This window comes from Phyllobates terribilis, unplaced genomic scaffold (assembly GCF_046119375.1).
Source record: "Phyllobates terribilis strain yellow unplaced genomic scaffold, ASM4611937v1 Scaffold_7__3_contigs__length_470593459, whole genome shotgun sequence".
Classification (NCBI taxonomy): Eukaryota; Metazoa; Chordata; class Amphibia; order Anura; family Dendrobatidae; genus Phyllobates; species Phyllobates terribilis.
The window spans coordinates 420778902-420799397 of record NW_027362767.1 but is presented as its reverse complement, the minus strand read 5'-3'; positions in this window follow the sequence as shown (position 1 = coordinate 420799397).

Below are 20496 nucleotides of genomic sequence, written 5' to 3'. Positions count from 1 at the left end.
CTCACGTTCATAAAGATGAACAAATCATGGATCCGAAACGACTTTTCTAACCCTGTGTCATCCTGGGGAGAGTAAAAGCTTGATGATTGGTTAAAATCACCCTACCAACCATTTTAAGCTTTCAAATTACTAATCATGTTTATCTGTATCTTGGCTGGAAAATAATTTGGGCTTTGTAGCAGTGTGCAGCACTGATTCTATTAGGCCATCTATAATAAGCTCCACCAGATTTAAAATTACTAATCATGTTTATCTGTATCTTGACTGGAAAATAATTTGGGCTTTGTAGCAGTGTGCAGCACTGATCCTATTAGGCCATCTATACTAAAGCTTCACCAGATTTAAAATTAATAATAATTTTTAGCTGCATCTAGCCCGGAAAATAATTTTGGGGCTCCGAGATGCGCAAGACACATAAGTGCCTTCTTGCTGCACTACCTGCAGCATGACCCTCATATTCTCAGAATTCGAAGTAATCATGACTACTGGGTTGCCACACTCTTAGATCCCCCAAACTTTTCGATCAACCTTTTCATTTTAATAAAGACCAAAAGAATGGTCATTTTTGAAATTATAAGCATTAGCAGGTTGTTAGAAACTGAAATCAAACAGTTTTCAACTCAAAACTTTATTCTAGGTGATGTTACATTTTCACATAGGACCCCTTGTTCGAAAGGAGCTTCTGAACTCTCTCGTCCATTGAATTTGTCAGGTTTTGGATGGTTTCTGCTTCAATTGTTTTGCATGAGGACAGAATACCCTCCCAGAGCTGTTGCTTAGATGTGAACTGCCTCCCGCCATCATAGACACTCCTTTTAATGATGCTCCAAAGGTTCTGAATGGGGTAGAGGTCAGGGGAGCATGGGGGTCACACCATAAGTTTGTCCCCTTTTATGCTCATATCAGCCAGAGATGCAGATGTTTTATGTGCAGCATGAGATGGTGCATTATCATGCAAAAAAATGATCTTGCTGTGAAATACACGGTTCTTCTTCTTGAACCATGGCAGGAAGTGCTGTTTGAGAAAATCCACATACATTATGGAGTTCATCTTTAGCGCCTTCAGGGATCCTAAAGGGGCCGACAATCTCTCTCCCCATGATTCCAGCCCAAAACATTACTCCACCTCCTCCTTGTTGGCGCTGTAGCCGTGTTTGCGTGGGGTGTCCATCAACCAGCCATCCTCCACTCTATCCATCTGAACCATCGAGCGCTGCACGGCACTCATCCGTGAACAAAACAGTTTTGAAATCAGTCTTCATGTAATGTTTGGCCCACTGGAGCCATTTCTGCTTGTGTGAAGTGGATAGAGGAGGTCGACAGGATGGCGTATGCACAGCTGCAAACCTCTGAAGGACCCTGCATCTTGTTGTTCGGGGGACGTTGGAGGCACCAGCAGCTTCAAAAACTTGTCTGCTGCTATGACAAGGCTTTTTTGCCGCTGCTCTTTCAACCTGACGTAATTGCCTGTAGGAAAGAGTCCTCAATTTTCCCTTATCAGCACGCACACGTGTGTACTGTGAATCAGCTACATACTTCTTGATTGCCAAGACACTTCATCCTGATCATCGCACAATGTTGATTGTAGTCATGCCTTGACCTAAACACTCCACAATTTGTTGCTTCTCAGCAGCCGACACATCCTTTTTCTTTCCCATTTTGGCAGAAAATGTAGGCTGCTTAATAATGTGAGGCAGCCTTCTTAAGTAGTCTTGCCTTTCATTGGACACACCTGCCAAACTAATTAGCACAGGTGTCTGCAATTGCTTACAGTGATATAAAGAGCCCTGACACACATCACCATCAGTGAGTTTAACTGACAAACAAACAAATTCTTCCCTTATCACTCCTAAACACTTTTTGCATAATAATTTGGAACACAGTGTACATGTGCTTTTCCACAAAACACCAGTGGTTCACGTAGTGAATCTTACAGTTCTAACTTGCCAACCGTGGTCTGTATGGAGTTGTTCAATAAAGGGCCCAAAATTAAGATAACATAGATGGGAGAGGTCTCTATGAATAGGAATTCCTAAGTATTTCATACCCTGTGAGGGCCAGGCAAAGGGAAAGTTGGACTGGATGGAATCCTATATGGATTTGGGGAGGGAGACATCGAGGGCCTCAGACTTCGCTGCATTGATTTTAAAATTTGACCATGTAACAAAGTGATCTATTTCAGCCATAACAGCATGGATGGATATATGTGATTGAGTGATATATACTAGGACATCATCAGCAAATAGAGAGCACTTGTACTCGGTGCCTCCCACCTCAATCCACCTAATATTGGGGTTATGGCGAATTGATGAGAGCAGGTGCTCCGTCACTAGGATGTATAAGAGAGGGGACAGAGAACATCCCTGCCTTGTCCCATTGGTGATTGTGAAAGGTGATGAAAATGTTCTGACGCACCCCCTGGGCCTTGGGACACCCGGAGCCGGACCCTTTTTGGTGGATGCTGGTGGTTGTAGTCTCCGTGGCGGCGACCCGGTTCCGTGGCTCAGGGCGGTCAAACCAGTGGCGGAACTATTTATGTGGTTTTGATGTTTAAATGTCCGACTACGCCACCCGTGGATTGCGGTCAGAGTGAACCGCCGCTCCAGGGCAGACCGCTGAGGCTGGTGTTGTGGGTGCAGCAGAGCGTAGCATAACTCCCCACGGGAGGAGTATAGCCTCAGGGCAGTGTATGCGGAGGATGGGGGTGATGGTGCAGGGCAGCAGCAGTAACGACACGGAGTCAGTGATGCAGTCCAGGGCCTTTACTCACAGTTCTTATTATCCAGACCACGTCTGCAGGTAACGGCTGCCCACGTCGTACTGTGCTCACCAGGTGAGGGGCTCAGACAACTCCCAGATAACTTTGGAGCGCTTCACAGGACCCCCTTTGTGTGTCCTTTGTCTGGCCTTTCTTACCAACCCTTCTGTCCGGCTGCCTCGGGCCTCCTCTTGGTAAACTTGGCGCCAGTTTCCCTGACCCTATGTGGTGCCTTCCTAGCGGGTGTAGCGAGGGGCTGCGCCACATAAAATGTCACAGCCTCCTGTTTCTAGCTGAGGGTCGTTTCCTGCCTCCACTAGTTTCGGGCACCGGTCTCCCCCTTTGGCCTGACCCCTCCACGCAGGTGGATTCGGGCGTGCGGTGGCGACTCGCCCGTCCGCACCCCTGGGATCCCTTCGTTCCTCGTTCCTGGAGCCTTCTCCGCTCCTCTTCCTTCCTTCTCCCTCTTCCAGGCCTGGGCCTCTGTTACTAGGCCCGCCTCCGGAGCAGAGCTCATGCAGAGCCCCTGCTCCCTGCCACTTCTGCTCAGACTTCTCTGCACTGAACTAAGATGGTGCCCACCTTTTATACTCCCTTCTCAATGCACCCAGGAACTGCTTCCTCCCTGCTCCTGCACTACAGGGTTCCCCTTCCTCAGTGTTCCCTCCCCCCACTCCAGCCAGGGACAGGGACTGTCGTGCCCATCTCAGGGGCATATTGGTCGCCCTGCCCCACGGCAATGTGGTGTAATGCATGCAGGTGTCGGGTCCTGATCCACACTACATCCTTACCTGAGAGTGAGATATCACACCTCTGGGTGAGGTGCAATACCTCTGTAGCAACCGAGCCCTCAGGGTGCTACAGTTCCATTTATCTTCAGCCTAGGTGACGTATTGCAATACAGGGCCGTGATTTTGGCTATAAAAGGGTCCCCTAGACCCCTACCCCAAGCTTTTTAAGAGAATCATATATGGCGTGCCAGGAGACTCTATGGAATGCTTTCTCAGCATCCAACGAGAGTATCTAATTACAAATTTTTAACTGCATCTAGCCCAGGAAATACTTTGTGCCTAGTAGCAGTGTCTGCTAGTCAGCGGATTATCCCGGCTGTTAAGCAAGCTACACCACCTGTAGTTTGGACACTTAATTTTTTCAAAGGAAATGCTTCGGGACCACGGGATACTCAGTGAAGAGCATCAGGAGGCACCCCAAGGCATAGGGGCTGGGACTGGCAGTAGGATGCCTTGCGGTGGACAGCCGAGCTCGATCCTTATAAAAGCTTTTTAACTGCAGCAGCTTTAGTGGACGCTACTGGAGCTGGAATTACGCGGCTGCTGGCATGAGACTTGCCCTCCAATAGATCCTTGTAAATGGATTTAAAGTGTATTCATTCAAATTAGAGAGACAATTTAAATTAAAAAGCTTAGAGCTGCCTCCACCACAGGGGGGCTCGCTCGACCCACCAGCGGACAGGCACCAGTATTGGGAGAGGGGGGCTGGCCGTCAGGGTTCACCGCGGCTCTGGCACAAACCCGGCGACGCGGAGGTGGCACGGGCAGGAGCGGACTGAACGTGTCGGCTTCTCACTTTTTGGATTTTAGAAGGGCATGACATGCCTATATCTGTGTCTCCCCCTCCTTTTACTCCTCCACCTCTTTTCTTTTCGCATGACTATATGTACTTGTCACTTTTCCATGTGTTAGTTGTGTCTTCTGAGCAGTTTGTCAGCTTTTGGACACCTTTGAAGGTGTTTTCTATGTGTTTCTATGTGTTTTTGTTTGCCTGCCATTGGTTTTAACGGTGTTCGAAGGTGTTCGAAGGTGTTCGACGAACAGTTCGACGAACAGTTCGGCGAACACACGGGTGTTCGACGAACCGAACCGAACTCGAACACTACGGGGTTGGCTCAACACTATAAATGAGGTCTTCCTGATGGGCGTGGGGTGTTGTCCTTAGCACGTTTATAGATGGTATGGAGAGGGATGGCTCTCAAATCTACTTTACTATGGGGAATAAGATAAGTGGCTGGAGTTAGCCGGGCCAACGTACAAGTCCCCCCTACTCCGACTGGGAGCCATTTATATGCATTATTCCCACAGACCCAATATGTGGCTGATGGCAGGTCCCATAAAGCAGAGTGCTGTAATACTAATTTATGTACCAAATCGATAAAAATGGTGCTATTTGATAACATACACCAAGAAGGCATTTGTCCCAGGGGGCTACAATATCCAACATGCGGATTGCCACATGTTGGATCACTAGGCTTATATTCAGAAAATTAATGTTTTACTGCTGTTGGGGTTGTCAGGAGCACTTGGTGTGGTCCGTCATACAGTGGTTCTAGTCCGTGTTTCCGAACATGCCTCTTCACATACACATAATCTCCAGGCTTGAGGGTATGACAACCTTCTGCATCAGCTGGATATGGAATAGAAGATGATACTAACGCATGGGTGTTAGTTAAGGCTTTGGCAAGCTGAATCACATATTGCACAACATGATCTGCTTCTTCTGATAATTGTTGTGGGGTAAATCTAGCTATAGCTGGTTGTGACCCAAATAGTATCTCATAGGGTGACAGTTTGTGTTTCCCTATGGGTGTGGTGCATATGTGATATAGAGCAATGGGAAGGAGCTCAGGCCACTGGGCCGTAGTCTCCTGCATCATTTTGGTTAATTGCCCTTTCAGTGTGCCATTCAATCTCTCCACCTTGCCACTTGACTGTGGATGGTAAGGAGTATGTAACGCTACTGTTGATCCGATCATGGTAAGTATTCCTTGATATACGCATGAAGAAAAGGCTGGTCCTTGATCACTTTCGATGACTTCTGGGACCCCATACCTGCAAACAACTTCAGAGACCAGCTTCTTGGCGGTGGTAAGGTTGCAGCCTCTACCAATGTATCTTCAGTTGTGACAACATATCCAGTATGAAACCTGCCAGAGGTGTCAAAATATCTGGATCCATCCGTATATAACTTAAGTTCTGGATCATCCAAGGGTACTTACACCACTAAAACAAGTGGAGTTGACTCCGCAGTAATTTGTTCCAGACAGTCATGTGGTGGAGCCTCTTTCCCCTCTCCTTCAGGTGCTGGTAGCAGGGTGGCCGTGTTGATGGTGGTGCACCGGTGTAACTTCACATTTTCTGGCAAAATCAATGAACACTGCAGCCACAGGTGTCTCTGTGTGGACAGATGTTTAGGTTGCTGTAAAGCCAGAACAGCCGCAATATCGTGTGGAGCATAAATGTGAGTCTCATGTCCAAGGATGATATCCGCTGTCTTTTCAAGTAACTGCTGTGTGGCGTGAACCGCTCGTAGACAGCTGGGGGAGGCCCTGGCTACTGTGTCCAGATGCGCTGAGTAGTACCCGACTGGGCGCTGCTTTGTACAGTGTCTCTGTGTGAGTACTCCGGCTGCATGCCCTCCCGTCTCAGAGACATACAAATGGAAAGGTTGAGCATAGTCTGGGTTTCCAAGGGCAGGGGCTGTCATTATCCTAGACTTTAGTTGCTCAAAAGGCTTGTTGCAGCAGTTCTTGGGGGTCCTTGTTGTTTACATCAGCCAGAGTGTCTTCTTTTAATGCATCATATAGGGGCTGCATCAGACGTGAGGTGTCTGGGATCCATTGTCGGCAATATGCACATAGTCCAAGGAACCGTTGCAGCTCTATGGGATCTTTTGGGAATGGCAGCAGGTAGATGGCCGTCTTTCTTTCTTCTGTGAGATGTCTGGCACCCTGAGTAAGGCAGTGGCCTAAGAAGACCACTTGACTGAGGCAAAACTGAAGTTTCGAGGCTGAGACTCGACAATTCAGTTTTGCTAGATGCTTGATCACAAATCTCATGTGCAACTTTCCTAAACTTTTCAGCGTCTTCCAACAATCCACAGTCAACTAATCTTCCCCTTTTCTGACGAATTCCTTCATCCCACAATGCAGGCTTAAGTCTGCCCTGCACGGGAAAATGTAACACCTTAAACACTTTTGGTGCATTCTTAAATTACCTTTTCCCTTCTCCTCCGACTATGATATTCATCACATCCTCTCCCTCCTGCAGGGGAGACAATTTCTTTCTGCTCCACGGAAACATTGATTAATCACTACAACTGACACAAGATCCTTGATTTGTGCACAGCAAGAGTCCGGCTGGACCTCATCCGCTGTTCCACTGACTTCATCCCTCCCGTCGGGGGAGTCACGCATGGCTCTGGCGAAAGGAGGAGGACGTCTCGTCCGCAGCTCTCCGGACACTAGATATATGTATATCTGTGTGCATGTCCTACCCAATCTTTGATCACCTGCTGCGACTGAAACTAATAGTGTTCAGTCTCCTAAGAATCTTTGTCAGAAGCTAAGGAAGATTCACACAATATTCACTTGTCAATCCGAGGTGACACTGTTTTGAAAGTTATCAATATCAGATCCCTAATGGGACTACACCCCTTATAGTCTCACCTTTGACTATATCCAACCAAGACGTCCGGAGATACTGCAAACAACCACGCACCACGTGGAAACCACGCCAAACAGTCAGTATCACTAGTAAAGAACTCGTGCACTTACCGTGGCTTTTTGTGGGGGATGATCAGTCCCAATTCCAGTGGGGGAGGCTGAAAGAAAGTCTCTCTTTGTGGATGTCCAGGGGTGGTGGGGCATCCCTGGTTAGGGATCCAAGTCACGGCACCAGCTGTTGAGGGAGGGCAATGGCCCCTCACGGTTGACCAAGTGAGTGTCAAATTATTATGTTGATTGCGCAATCCTACAGAAAACCAAACGGAGGCAGTGCTTTGTATGGGAGGATTCAGAGAATCTCTAACCCCGTTTATTTCTACTTAGCATTTTATATTGTTTTGAGTTTATCAATGGCCAATCACCTACAGCCATACTACAGGCTTGAACCAATGTTAGTACAATTATTACAGAAATACACATATGGTCATATTATCGTTAGTTCGGTGCATGGTGGAAATTTACAAGGTTATACACATCCCGGCTCAGACCAGTTAGATAACAGGAGCAGGGTGTCTCACAGAATGTTCTTGTGAGAAAAGGTTAGTGTGGGAAAGTTGCATGAGAAAAGAAGGAAATAATGTATGTTATGCAAGGAGTATAATAACATGGTTTTAAAGCAAGCAGACAAAATGGAGTTGCTACAGCATGAATATCAATATGTCCTTTACATATGTCCCCTGCAGGAGGGAGAGGATGTGATGAATATCATAGTCGGACGAGAAGGGAAAAGGTCATTTAAGAATGCACCAAAAGTGTTTAAGGTGTTAAATTTTCCCGTGCAGGGCAGACTTAAGCCTGCATTGGTGGTTCAGTGGTAGAATTTTCTCCTGCCCCACGTTGGGCCCCAGACTCGTGCTGTGCACAAATCAAGGATCTTTTGTCAGTTGTAGTGATTAATCAATGTTTCCGTGGAGCAGAAAGAAATTGTCTCCCCTGCAGGAGGGAGAGGATGTGATGAATATCATGGTCAGACAATAAGGGAAAGATGCCATGTTATGTGAATTACAAAGATACTGCTCTCCAGCCACCGCCCGATAATGGCGGACGGGGGGGCGGATGGACCTGTACTAATTGCAGTCAGCAGATTATTGTGTTGCATGTCATGTGCCCCGTCCAGGAGGCCCACCCCTCGCTACTACCCAAGCCACTCCTAGTGCCCCATCCTCATCTGTTATACCTATGTCCGCCCAAAGTTCCAACCCTTCCTGCAGCGGCCATGTTGCTACACCCATTGCATCACCTCCGGCCTCTAACCAGATGTCCCTTTGGTGGCGGGCTTCTTGGCACACCCTTCCTGTAGTGTGTTTCCTTCTGGTGGCGGCCATCTTGGCACACCCGGAATACAGGCAGCAATACACACTACACCTGGAATGTGTATGATGATGATCATCAAGTCAGTATGTTATACAAACGGTGGGACCAAAATATGATCCCCTGGATGTACCCAGGTCACAATAGCTGCTTACAGGAACAATTCAAAACACCATAGCATACGCATCACAGCTTCATGCGGTCCTAACCATAGCCCTGCCATTTATTTCCATCGGTGTCTTTGCCTAATCAGTTTGCAAAGAACATGTCTAGCTGTCTGCTGCTGTGGAGTGACAAGGAGTGCAAAGTTTGGGAAGATGCTGAGGGAGTACCTTGCTGACTGTACCAACGTCCTCCGTGATTCGTCTGTGTTTTATAATTATTGGGTATCCAAGCTGGATACGTGGAATGAACTGGCTCTCTATGCCTTGGAGGTCCTGGCCTGCCCTGCCACCAGCGTTTTATCAGAGCGGGTTTTTAGTGCCGCTGGTGGAATTATAACTGATAAGCGCATCCGCCTGTCAACTGAAAATGCTGACAGGCTGACTCTTATAAAAATGAACAAGGGCTGGATTCGGCCAGACTTCTCAACACCACCGAATGATAGCAGCGTAACATAAACTCAAATCCAGTGTCTTTTCTTGGGAGGTGTATTCCCATGCACCTTTTCACACCCAGACATGGGTATACGCTTCCTGATTTTGGCTATTTGCTCTTGTCCTCCTCCTTCTCCTCATCCTCCACCACCATATCACCAGGGTGACCGTGGTCTGTGATGCAACACCCACCTAATTTTTTTAAAGGGTGTTTATGATGCCCGTAAAAATTTTTTTTTATACAGTATGTTCATGTATACCCCCCAGGGGTAAATGTTTGTCAGCCCATACACTTAGTGCATGGGCATTACAAGTATAGGAGGCCCGCTCCTTTCTAATGGGAACATTTTTTTATGAGGCCCTCCTCCACGTCTCTTCCAAGGGGCAGTGATGTGCCTCCAAATTTTTGGCAGACCTTGCATTCACTGCATAGGCCAACACTATGGGAAACTCTCTCCTTTTTAATGGGAATTTGTCGTTACTGTGACCCTGCTCTATGTGTCTTTAAATTCTTAGCGGGGCTTTTCCTAAAATTGTTCAGCCGTTGGACTCACTGCATACCCTATAACTGTATAGCAGACCCTCTCCTTTCTAATGGGAACATGTCGTACTTGTTACTGTGGCCCTGCTCTGTGTGTCTTTAAATTCTTATTTAGGTTTTTCCTAAAATTGGTCAGCCTTTGGACTCACTGTATACCCTATAACTGTATAGCAGACTCTCTCCTTTCTAAAGGGAATTTGTCGTTACTGTGGCCCTGCTCTATGTGTCTTTAAATTCTTAGTGGGGTTTTTACTAAAATTGGTCAGCCGTTAGACTCACTGCATACCCTATAACTGTATAGCAGACCCTCTCCTTTCTAATGGGAACATGTCGTACTTGTTACTGTGGCCCTGCTCTATGTGTCTTTAAATTCTTAGTGGGGTTTTTCCTAAAATTGGTCAGCCGTTGGACTCACTGCGTACCCTATAACTGTGTAGCAGACTCTCTCCTTTCTAATGGGAATTTGTCGTTACTGTGGCCCTGCTCTATGTGTCTTTAAATTCTTAGTGGGGTTTTTCCCACATTTTGGCAGTCCTTGAAGACACACCATGGGCATTACCACTATAGGAGACCCACTCCTTTATAATGGGATCATTTTTTTTACTGAGACCCTCCCTTATGTCTCTTCAAAGGGGTATTGGGTTGCGTCCAAATTTTTGGCAGCCCTTGCAGTCACTGTAAACGCAATAACTGTATAGGAGACCCACTTGTTAATAATGGGAACAGCAAAGCATAGCCGGCTGATGGCTCTCTAACAATAGCGAGGGCCGACTGCTGGCCTTTTAAAAATAGTAAGAGCCGTCTGATGGCCCTATAAAAATAGGCTTTATGACTTTCAGAGTCCCTCCATCATAAATAAAACAGGATGTGTCTGATGATGTGTCACACACCACATTACCAGATAAGGTTGTAAAATGTTAAAATGACATTTCCCGCTGAATGCATTTGTCTTAAAAAATAGCGTAAAAAAAACAAAACAATAGGATCTTTTTTTAGTATAAAAAACAGCGTCACCAATTTAACCTCAATGTAATCACATTGTTCAGCTCCTGCCCCTCCTCCTCCATCTCCGAAATGACCACATCCATGGGCGTACCCCCCTAGAAGCAGGGACGCACGCAGCATAGCCAGGGCCGGCGTCAGCACCCGGCGCACCCGGGCAAATGCCGGGGCCCTGAGCAGGCGGGGGGGCCCCTCACCGTCGGGCACCCGGCGCTCTATGGGACCAGTGAGCGGAGGAGAGCGGTGTCAGCGCCAGCTCCTCCCCCCGCTTGCTCAGGGCCCTGGCACCTGGCACAATACTTACCTCTTCCCGTGCCTCCGCAGCAGCTCCTGCATCCTCCGCGACTGCTGCACTGTGACGTCTCAGGTCAGAGGGTGCGGTGACGTCTGTACACCGCGCTCTCTCCTGAGCAGTCACAGCGCAGAGCGGGATGAGGCCGGCGATGCTGGAGTCCGGAGCAGAAGCAGCAGGTGAGACATGAGGTGAGCATTTGATTTTTTTTATTATTGTATGGAGGCCTGTGGCAGTATAAGGGAGGGGGGTGAGGTGGGGGTGTGTGACATCCTGCATGGGGCATTATATGGGGTGGTATGTGACATCCTGCATGGGGCATTATAAGGGGGGGTGACATTCTACATGGGGCATTATATGGGGGGAACAGCCTGCATTGGGCATTATGTGGGGGGAACAGCCTGCGTGGGGCATTATGTGGGGGGAACAGACTGCGTGGGGCATTATGTGGGGGGAACAGCCTGCATGAAGCATTATGTGTGGGGAACAGCCTGCATGGAGCGTTATATGGGGGCCAGTATCCTGCATGGAGCGTTATATGGGGGCCAGTATTCTGTATGGAGCATTATATGGGGGCCAGTATCCTGTATGGAGCATTTTATGGGGGCCAGTATTCTGTATGGAGCATTTTAGGGGGACCAGTCTCCTGTATAGAGCATTTTATGGGGGCCAGTCTCCTGTATGGAGCATTTATGGGGGCCAGTATACTGTGTGGAGTGATTCGCTGGTTTCTGAGCTATTGTGGAGTTTACAATAGATATCAATCATGTAATGTAAGAAGTGAAATCTTTGCATTGTACTATATATATATTTCTCTTCGGTATCTGTGCATCATGAATAATGATATGTGTTAAAGGAGCCCACTGTGACTCTTTCACTCGGGGCCCACAAAAACCTGGAGCCGGCCTTGCCGCACACACACTTAGATCACCGGTGGTCACGGCCAGCGAAAGTTCCCTCTGCGGCCGGCCGCAGGTGACTGCTCTGCTCTGCACCCGGCAGCTGGAACTGCGCAGTGTCACTGCATGGGGTCCGGCCGGGATTACCTTTAATGCATGCTGAGTGACACAGGACGCCGCACGTCACCTCATCAGGGTCCTGACTCCTGAGGCGTGCTGACGTAGGACTCTGCCTGCCTCCCCTGTTTCCTGTCTCTGAGAATCCCGCCGGAGCGGAGCGCTTGTCCTGTTACTGTGGGCCGGCTGCCAGTGACTGTGGCAGCCAGGCAGTGTAAATTACACAATACACTCACTCACTGTGTAATTATTGAAATTTGGAAGGGCCTGGGCCTTGGGAGTAGGAACCGGTCCGGACCTGGAGAAAGGACAGGTGGTTAAAGACATTGAAGTGACTGCACTTTTTGAGGAGGCTAATATTTTTTTCCCTGCAACAAGGCACGCACTCTTCATTTTAAGTGCTTTCCCATCCACCTTAGCTACTGTTGAACGATCTTTCAGTACCCTTCGAAGGGTAAAGACCTGGCTCAGAAGTACAATGGGAGAGGACAGACTGACTGGATTGTGTTTGATGAGCGTCCATCGGAAATTCTTCAAGGAAAATCAAGACTGGATTGAAACTAAAGTATTGAACAAGTTTTCTTCAAACCCAAGAAAAATGATATTAGTATAAGACATGTAATTAGAATAAAAATCAAAAATTTTTGCAAGCAAATAATTGTAATAACTAATAAAGCACTTTTATAATTACATATAATTTTCTTAAAATTTTCATTTCATTCACCTTTTTTGTTTTAAAATTTTACAACCTGAACGACCATGGCTTGCCGCCCCCCTAGTTTTGATGCTGGGTACGCCCATGACCACATCAGTCACAAGCTGAGAGCACTGCAGCACGGCCTTGGCCTAGCGGCAACAGGCTGTGCTGAAGATAACATGCTGCAGAGTTGTTGAAAGCTGCAACACAGCAGCCTGATCTGTGGTTCTCACCGCTGAACATACAGCCAGGCATGGTCGTGTGTGACAATGGGCGGAACCTGGTGACAGAGAAATGACACCCAGAGTATATACGGTTTCCCTCTATGCCAGTCCTTTCACCGAGCTATATACAACTCTGATCAAAAAAAGCTGTGGACTGGCTCCGTACCGTCCCTGACCACATTCACCTATCCATGTGTTTGTGGTTAGGCGGTCCTTCCTAGTAAGTGCACTGGGGAGGACACGGGTAATGTTGTGGCACCTGTGCTTGTGGAAGGAGGAGACGACAGCGGGAGAAACAGTGGCGGCTGGGGACCGAGTATGGACACCCAGCCGCCGCCAGCATGAGGTTGTGAAAAGCTTCCGCCTCCATGAGCCTAAAAGGCCATATTTCAAGTGTAAGCAGCTGCCCAGAAATCTGGCAGTTTAGTGTTGCGACCTGTGGATGGGGGGTGGCTGGCTGCATACTTGCGCTTGCATTCCAAGTAACAGAAAACTAAGCAGATGGTGGCCTCTATCATCATCATGGCCTCACTATGAACTCTCCTGAAGGAGAAGCCAGGGCCCACTGGAGGAGTCTCCGGTTCTCTGGTGGGCCGGTCCAGCCCTGCCGAGAAGCAGCCTTGGCTAAGAAAAGTGTGGGGGAAGGTTCTCGGACACTCTATGGCTGCTTTTTTAATGTGGATTGGACATGCTTATGCATGTTATTTCTTAAACCACATTGCAGATCAGGCCATTGTCCAACTCTGTATTCATGAAATTAAATGCGCAAAGAAAGATGTTTGTGTGTCAAAGCACCACTGACAATTGCGAGTTGATGTTTGACGGGCTGCCATTGCTTCTGCAACAAGCTGCATTAGAGGACGTCCTGGAAAAAATGACACCCAGGGTAGATACGGTTTCCCTTTATGCCAGTCCTTTCACCGAGCTAAATAGAACTCTCAGCAAAAAAAGCTGTGGACTGGCTCCGTACCGTCCCTGGCCACATTCACCTGTCCATGTGTTTGTGGTTAGGCGATCCTTCCCAGTAAGTGCACTGGGGAGGGCATGGGTAATGTTGTGGGACCCGTGCTTGTGGAAGGCGGAAACGAAACCGGGAGAAATAGTGGCGGCTAGGGACCGAGTATGGACACCCGGCTGCCGCTGGCATGAGGTTATGAAAAGCTTCCGCCTCCACGAGCCTAAAATGCCACATTTCAAGTGCAAGCACCTGTCAAAAATTTGTCAGCATAGTATTGCGGCCTGTGGGTGGGTGGCTGGCTGCATACTTGTGCTTGCATTACTAGGAATGGGGTAGGAACAACTGAACGCTGCACTGGGACAAGGACGTGGACGGTGATTGTTGCAAGTCTGCAATGACAGATGCATGGCGGGAGGCATCTTCGCATGCGCCAAGGATCACTTATGATGGGCACACTTTTAGGCAGTGACCTGGGAGTCAGAAATGCTTCCAGAGGTCTTCCCCATGCTGTTCCCATGTCTTTTCAGCACTGTATGCATGTGTCTGATGATGTGTCACACACCACATGGCCATATAAGGTTGTAAAATGTTAAAATGACATTTCCCAGTGAATGCATTTGTCACGGTTGAAAGCAATGCAAAAGTGAAAAAAAAACGCATCAAAAACGCTACGTGTGAACATAGCCCATGGTGTGGAGGAGTATTTTTGGTTTTGATTATTTTTTTTGCCTCATATACAAGTCATTACCCTGGAAAGGCTGTTCCTTAATATATTTCCCAGGAAAATCCATTTTGGTTTTGTTTTTGTATGTCTTATTGTGAGTCTGTAAATGTGGGGTAATACTCTGACAACGTTCTTGACAGCAGTGACCTGGGAGTCTGAAATGCTTCCAGGGGTCTTCCCCATGCTGTTCCCATGTCATTTGAGCACTGTTCTCATCGATTTGGGCAATTTTTAGGCCCTCTACAGACCGCCGGGGGGAGCCGCCTGAAAAATGCTCGAGTTTCCCATAGACTTACATTGGGCTCGTTGCTCGGGTCGAGCACCTGAGTATTCCAATTTGCTCGACCTGAGCAACGAGTACCCGAGCAATTTAGTGCTCGCTCATCACTAGTCACTATCCCTAAATACCACCAACAGCACCAGGATGAACTATGGGAAGAAGACAAGCCAGGAGAGGCAGTTTGATGGGGCAATGTTCTGTGGGAAATCTTGGCTACTGGCTTAAAGTGGATGTGACATGTGTCACCTACCTAATCACTGTACAGACCAAGTACAACCTTCATGGCAGCGGGATTTTCTAATAGCAGAGACTTCAGCAGGATATTACCATCTGCCAACATGACAAACATGTCAAGGTTATGACTTGTCTCCAAATACCCAGATCTCAATTTGATCGATCATCTGTGGGATGTGCTGGAATAACAAGTCCAATCCATGGATGCTGCACTGAGCAACTTGCAGTGACCGTGAATACTTGTGTAATAGTCCATATTTCTTGGCTTAAGTTAGAGGATAGCCAATTTATAATCCAATGAGGTGATGTGCTGCCTTTGCCTCTGGAGGACCTAGATCATCGATGCATTACATGGATAGTTTATTGATTTCAATTGCCACCATGTAATGCTTCACTTTCCCTGTGGAGGCACTGTTGGGAAAGTAAATACTTACTGCTCCATTGTCCTTCACTATACAGCTGATATCTGGGGGACTTAGCAGCAGAATACCCTATAAATTTTCTTAAAAAAGGGAGTGCCCAAATGGACAACCCCATACTAAATCATGGATGTTTCTCTTTCCAGTACAACTTCAATGATTTCTGGACACATGACGTACAGTCTATGCTTTGTCAGTAAGTTTATGACCCTGTTCCTTCTTTCTTACCTTGCCGTGTTCCTGCCTGAGTGATTCACCTGGATAATGAGGGATCTTTCAATCTTGTGGCACAGTTTATGCTTTGTAATTTACGAGCGCAGCCTCAGCCCTTATAAATGTGTCACCCCACCTTAAAGCATATACAGTGCCGTCAATAAAGTACAGGAAAATATCAGTGATCCCGGCTTCCTGTAAATTGCTAACACCTTCTTCACGGCTCGTAGGGACCGGTTCATGTTTAGGGATGCAGCATTCCTTTGCCGTATTACACATAGCCCTAATATGTGAGAGCTTCCGGGGGTTGCAGGATGCGGTACAATGTTCTGTGAGTTGTATGGGATTGCCGCTTACCGTCATTGAACCCTTTATGGATTATTTCCCCTATAAAGGAGGTATCAGACTCTAACAAAATATCCCTGGGTTACAAATCCCTAAACATTCAGTAATATACTAACTTCTTCCATCATCATGTGTAGCACATCAGTGATCAGGTGATCAGGAATTGGCGGCACTTTTCGGCAGGCAATGCCTGGACAGTCTTAAAGGGTTAATCCCATCTTCATAAATTATCATATCTCACTATATATCCTAAATAAAGGTAATGACCGGTTCATCACCTGGTGGGGGACTCTGCCCGTTGGGCTAAACATTATTGATGAGTGAATCATTCCAAGGCAAATTTACTACTAAAATAAAGTAGAATGTGTCACGAAAACAATGTTAGAAACACTGGGATATTTTCAGAGATTTCAGATTTATTACCACTTGTGACTTCACACAAACACGGTCCTCGCTCTAGATCAGTGCTCTCTGACCATGAGCAGGAGCTTCACAAAGTTCCTGAGATTACGAATTCCTTGGCGCAGCTTTTGACTTTGACGGCATCTGGGCAGCATGTGGTGCATTGGTGACTTCTTCCAACCCGACTACTCATAAGTCAAGTCTGAGATTCCAAAGGGGAAAGAAATTCGCTCAGCTCCTGTTCACGGCCAGAGAACACTGACTGGGGACCAGAGTTGCACGAAGCGATCCATATAAAGTGAAACATGTCCTCTGCTGGCTTCCTTCCTCCTTCCGGCTCTGATCTTCTCTCCCATCTTCAGTCTTCAGCACCATCGGTTGTCACTAGGAATTGAGTGATGTCATGACGGTGAGCCTAAAAGACAAGACTGAAGGCAGAAGAGAAGACAGAAGCTGGAGAGAGAAGGCGAGCCAGTGGTAAGGACCAAGCGAGGAGATGCGGCACCAAAACGCATATTGTGTTTTTTTATTTTTAACCATCCCCATTTTTTATGTTCTGGAGTGTGGCGAGACTGAAGAGAATAATAAGCGCCTTTTGTCAGGAATTTTATTTACATCAAATATAATCGATGCAAATCGTATTTCATCGACCAAATTCAAGCAAATCTGAAGAATTGAATTTTGATAGAAGATTCGCTCATCTCTACCCCTCAGTGATCCCGAGAACATACTATTACAATGTAGTCTTACTTTTTTCAAAAGCACTTTAAGAAAAGAAAGCTGCATTGTGATTGGCTGCTATGTGCAAAACAGTTTTTCTTCTAGACCGTTTAAAAAGCTCCTGTTTCTGCCATATCGGTTAAGATTTGGCCTACCTTAGTGGTGGCACATAATTTAATTCTAATATTTACTATTAAACATTGATCTCATACAGAAGGGAATAATGTACCTCTCATCACTGGACATTTACGTGTGCCCAAAGTTACTAACTTTGATTTGACAGTTCCAGGATACATTTTTTCTCCACGCCCAGTCATGGCTGGAACCGCCCAAAAATCTCTCCAGAAATGCCCATCAGTGGATAGGTTTGGGTAAACTACGTCCCTTTAATGTTGACCATTACGAGTGTACTACGATCTTACAAAATTCATGATTTTGCGTAAGTGTAGCTAGAAGAACTGATGAAGCCAAAGGGCGCTCACTAAATATTGATCTTGATTTAGATTTCTCTTTTTTTCAATCACTTTGCATTTTGTTAATTGAGAAAAATAAACTATAAATAATTTCTTTTTTTTCTTACTTTTTCCATGGTAATATATACATACATATATTTATATGTACTGTATATAAATGATACAACATAATAGCTAGGGTTCAAAAGTCACTGCAAACAATGACCAATGTGATGATCGAAGAGATGCTTTACATCTGTTTCAAGTTTATTTATAGCATCTTCAAAAGAAGGTGACGTGTGACAATAATGATATCTGACACATCACCCCCATCATCCTGAATAGGAATAAGACAACTTTAGCAAAGCATATTATTAGTATTAACCATCCAACACCTTATGATACCGAAACCAGAGTTATTACCATGGTATTAATATTAATAATAATCTCTATATATCTCAATATACAGTATATTAAATTAAAGCATAGTGCAAAAAAGCATAGGTTTGCGGCTTTTATCCTATATAACAACTTAAAACTGATTGTAGTGCACATACTTATCTATTATGTCCAAGAACTGTCCCAATATTTATGGCCGCTCATTTTCAGTAGGTAGTTCAGCCCCATCAACATTTTGCCAGCAATATAGGTGCTGTGGCATCCTTTCCCTCACTTACCAGCAAGCATTGTTCTCATCATTCGCTATCTAATAACCTTCTGTTTCTCTATTATGAATGTTTATAAAGTAGTAGACAGGAGAGCGGGAGCAGAGAAATTAAGTCCCAACACCACTTCCTGTAGATAGATAAAGCCCCATCCCCACTTCCTGTAGATAGATAAAGCCCCATCCCCATTTCCTGTAGATAGATAAAGCCCTATCCCCACTTCCTGTAGATAGATAAAGCCCCATCCCCACTTCCTGTAGATAAAGAATCACCCCACTTCCTGTAGGTAGATAAAGCCCCATCCCCACTTCTTGTAGATAATGCCCCAACAGGATATCTTGTATATAGATAAAGCCCCACCCCCACTTCCTGTAGATAGAGAAAGCATCACCCCCACTTCCTGTAAATAGATAAAGCCCCAAGCCCACGTCTTGTAGATAAAGCCCCAGTCAGCCCCACTTCCTGTAGATAAAGCCCCACCCCACTTCTTGCAGATAAAACTCTAACCCCACTTCCAGTAGTTAAATAAATTCACAATCCCCACCCCCAGTTCCTGTAGATATATAAAACCCCACCCCCACTGCCTGTAGATATATAAAACCCCACCCCCACTTCCTGTAGATAGATAAAGCCCCACCTCCACTTCCTGTAGATAGCTAAGGACCTGCCTGCATTTCCTATTATCTGCCTTGAAATCTCTGCTGCCTTTTTGACATTAGGGTAGAAGTTGGCCAGTATGATTATACTTTTGTGAAATTAGCAAAGTTAAGTTGAAATTTATTTTTTTCTAAGTGAGCCAAGCAAGTGTACCCTTATAGTATATCAATGACAGTGTGAACCTAATAGTCACACAAAAACTGAAAACATGGGCCAGTACACCTGTTGGTATAAGTGCAATCTGCATGCACAAATTCACACTGTGGCCGCTAACAGACTAACACAACCTAGAAAAAAAACATGAATAGATATCATGTGGTAAGTAAATAATGCCAGCAAACCTCAAAATAGATGGGGGGTAGAGGTGAGAAACTACACAATAGGTGAAATACTAAGCAAGAGGTGTGATACTAGACAAGAGGCGAGATACTAGACAAGAGGTGTGATACTAGACAAGAAGGTGAGATACTAGATAACAGGTGTGATACTAGACAAGAGGTGATATACTAGACAAGAAGTGAGATACTAGACAACAGATGAGATACTAGACAATAGATGAGATACTAGGTACAAGAGATGAGATACTAGACACAAAGTGAGATACTAGGCAAGAGGTGAGATACTAGATAACAGGTGTGATACTAGACAAGAGGTGAGATACTAGACAAGAGGTGTGATACTAGACAAGAAGTGATATAATAGACACGAGGTGAGATACTAGATAACTAGTGAAATACTAGACAAGAGGTGAGATACTAGACAAGAAGTGAGATACTAGACAACAGATGAGATACTAGACAACAGATGAGATACTAGACAAGAAGTGAGATACTAGACAAGAGATGAGATACTAGACACAAAGTGAGATACTAGACAAGAGGTTAGATACTAGACAAGAGGTGACATAGTAGATAGTGATGGGCGAGCACTAAAATGCTCAGGTACTCGTTGCTCAGGTCGAGCAAATCATAATGCTCGGGTGCTCGACCCGAGCAATGAGCCCAATGTAAGTCTATCAGAAACTCAAGCATTTTTCCGGCGCCCCACCCCTCACCCGGAGGTCTGCAGAGGGCTTACAAATTGGTCAAATCGATGGAAACAGAGCTCAAATGACATGGGAACAGCATGGGAATGGCCCCTGGATGCATCTCTGACTCCCATGTCACTCACTGCTATGACCAATGTGGACTGACAATAAAACATACAAAAATGAAGCCAAAATGGATTTTCCTGGAAAAAATGTAAAGGAACATTCTTTCCAGGGTAATGACTTGTATATAAAGCAAAATAAGTAACCAAAAATAAAAATGCTCCTCTACACCTTATGCTATGTTCACATGTAGCGTTTTTAATGCGCTTTTGCACTTTTGCATTGCTTTCAACAGTGAAAAATACATTCAGCAGCAAATGTAATTTTAACATTTTACTACCTTATCTGGCCATATGGTATGTGAGACATGATCAGACACAC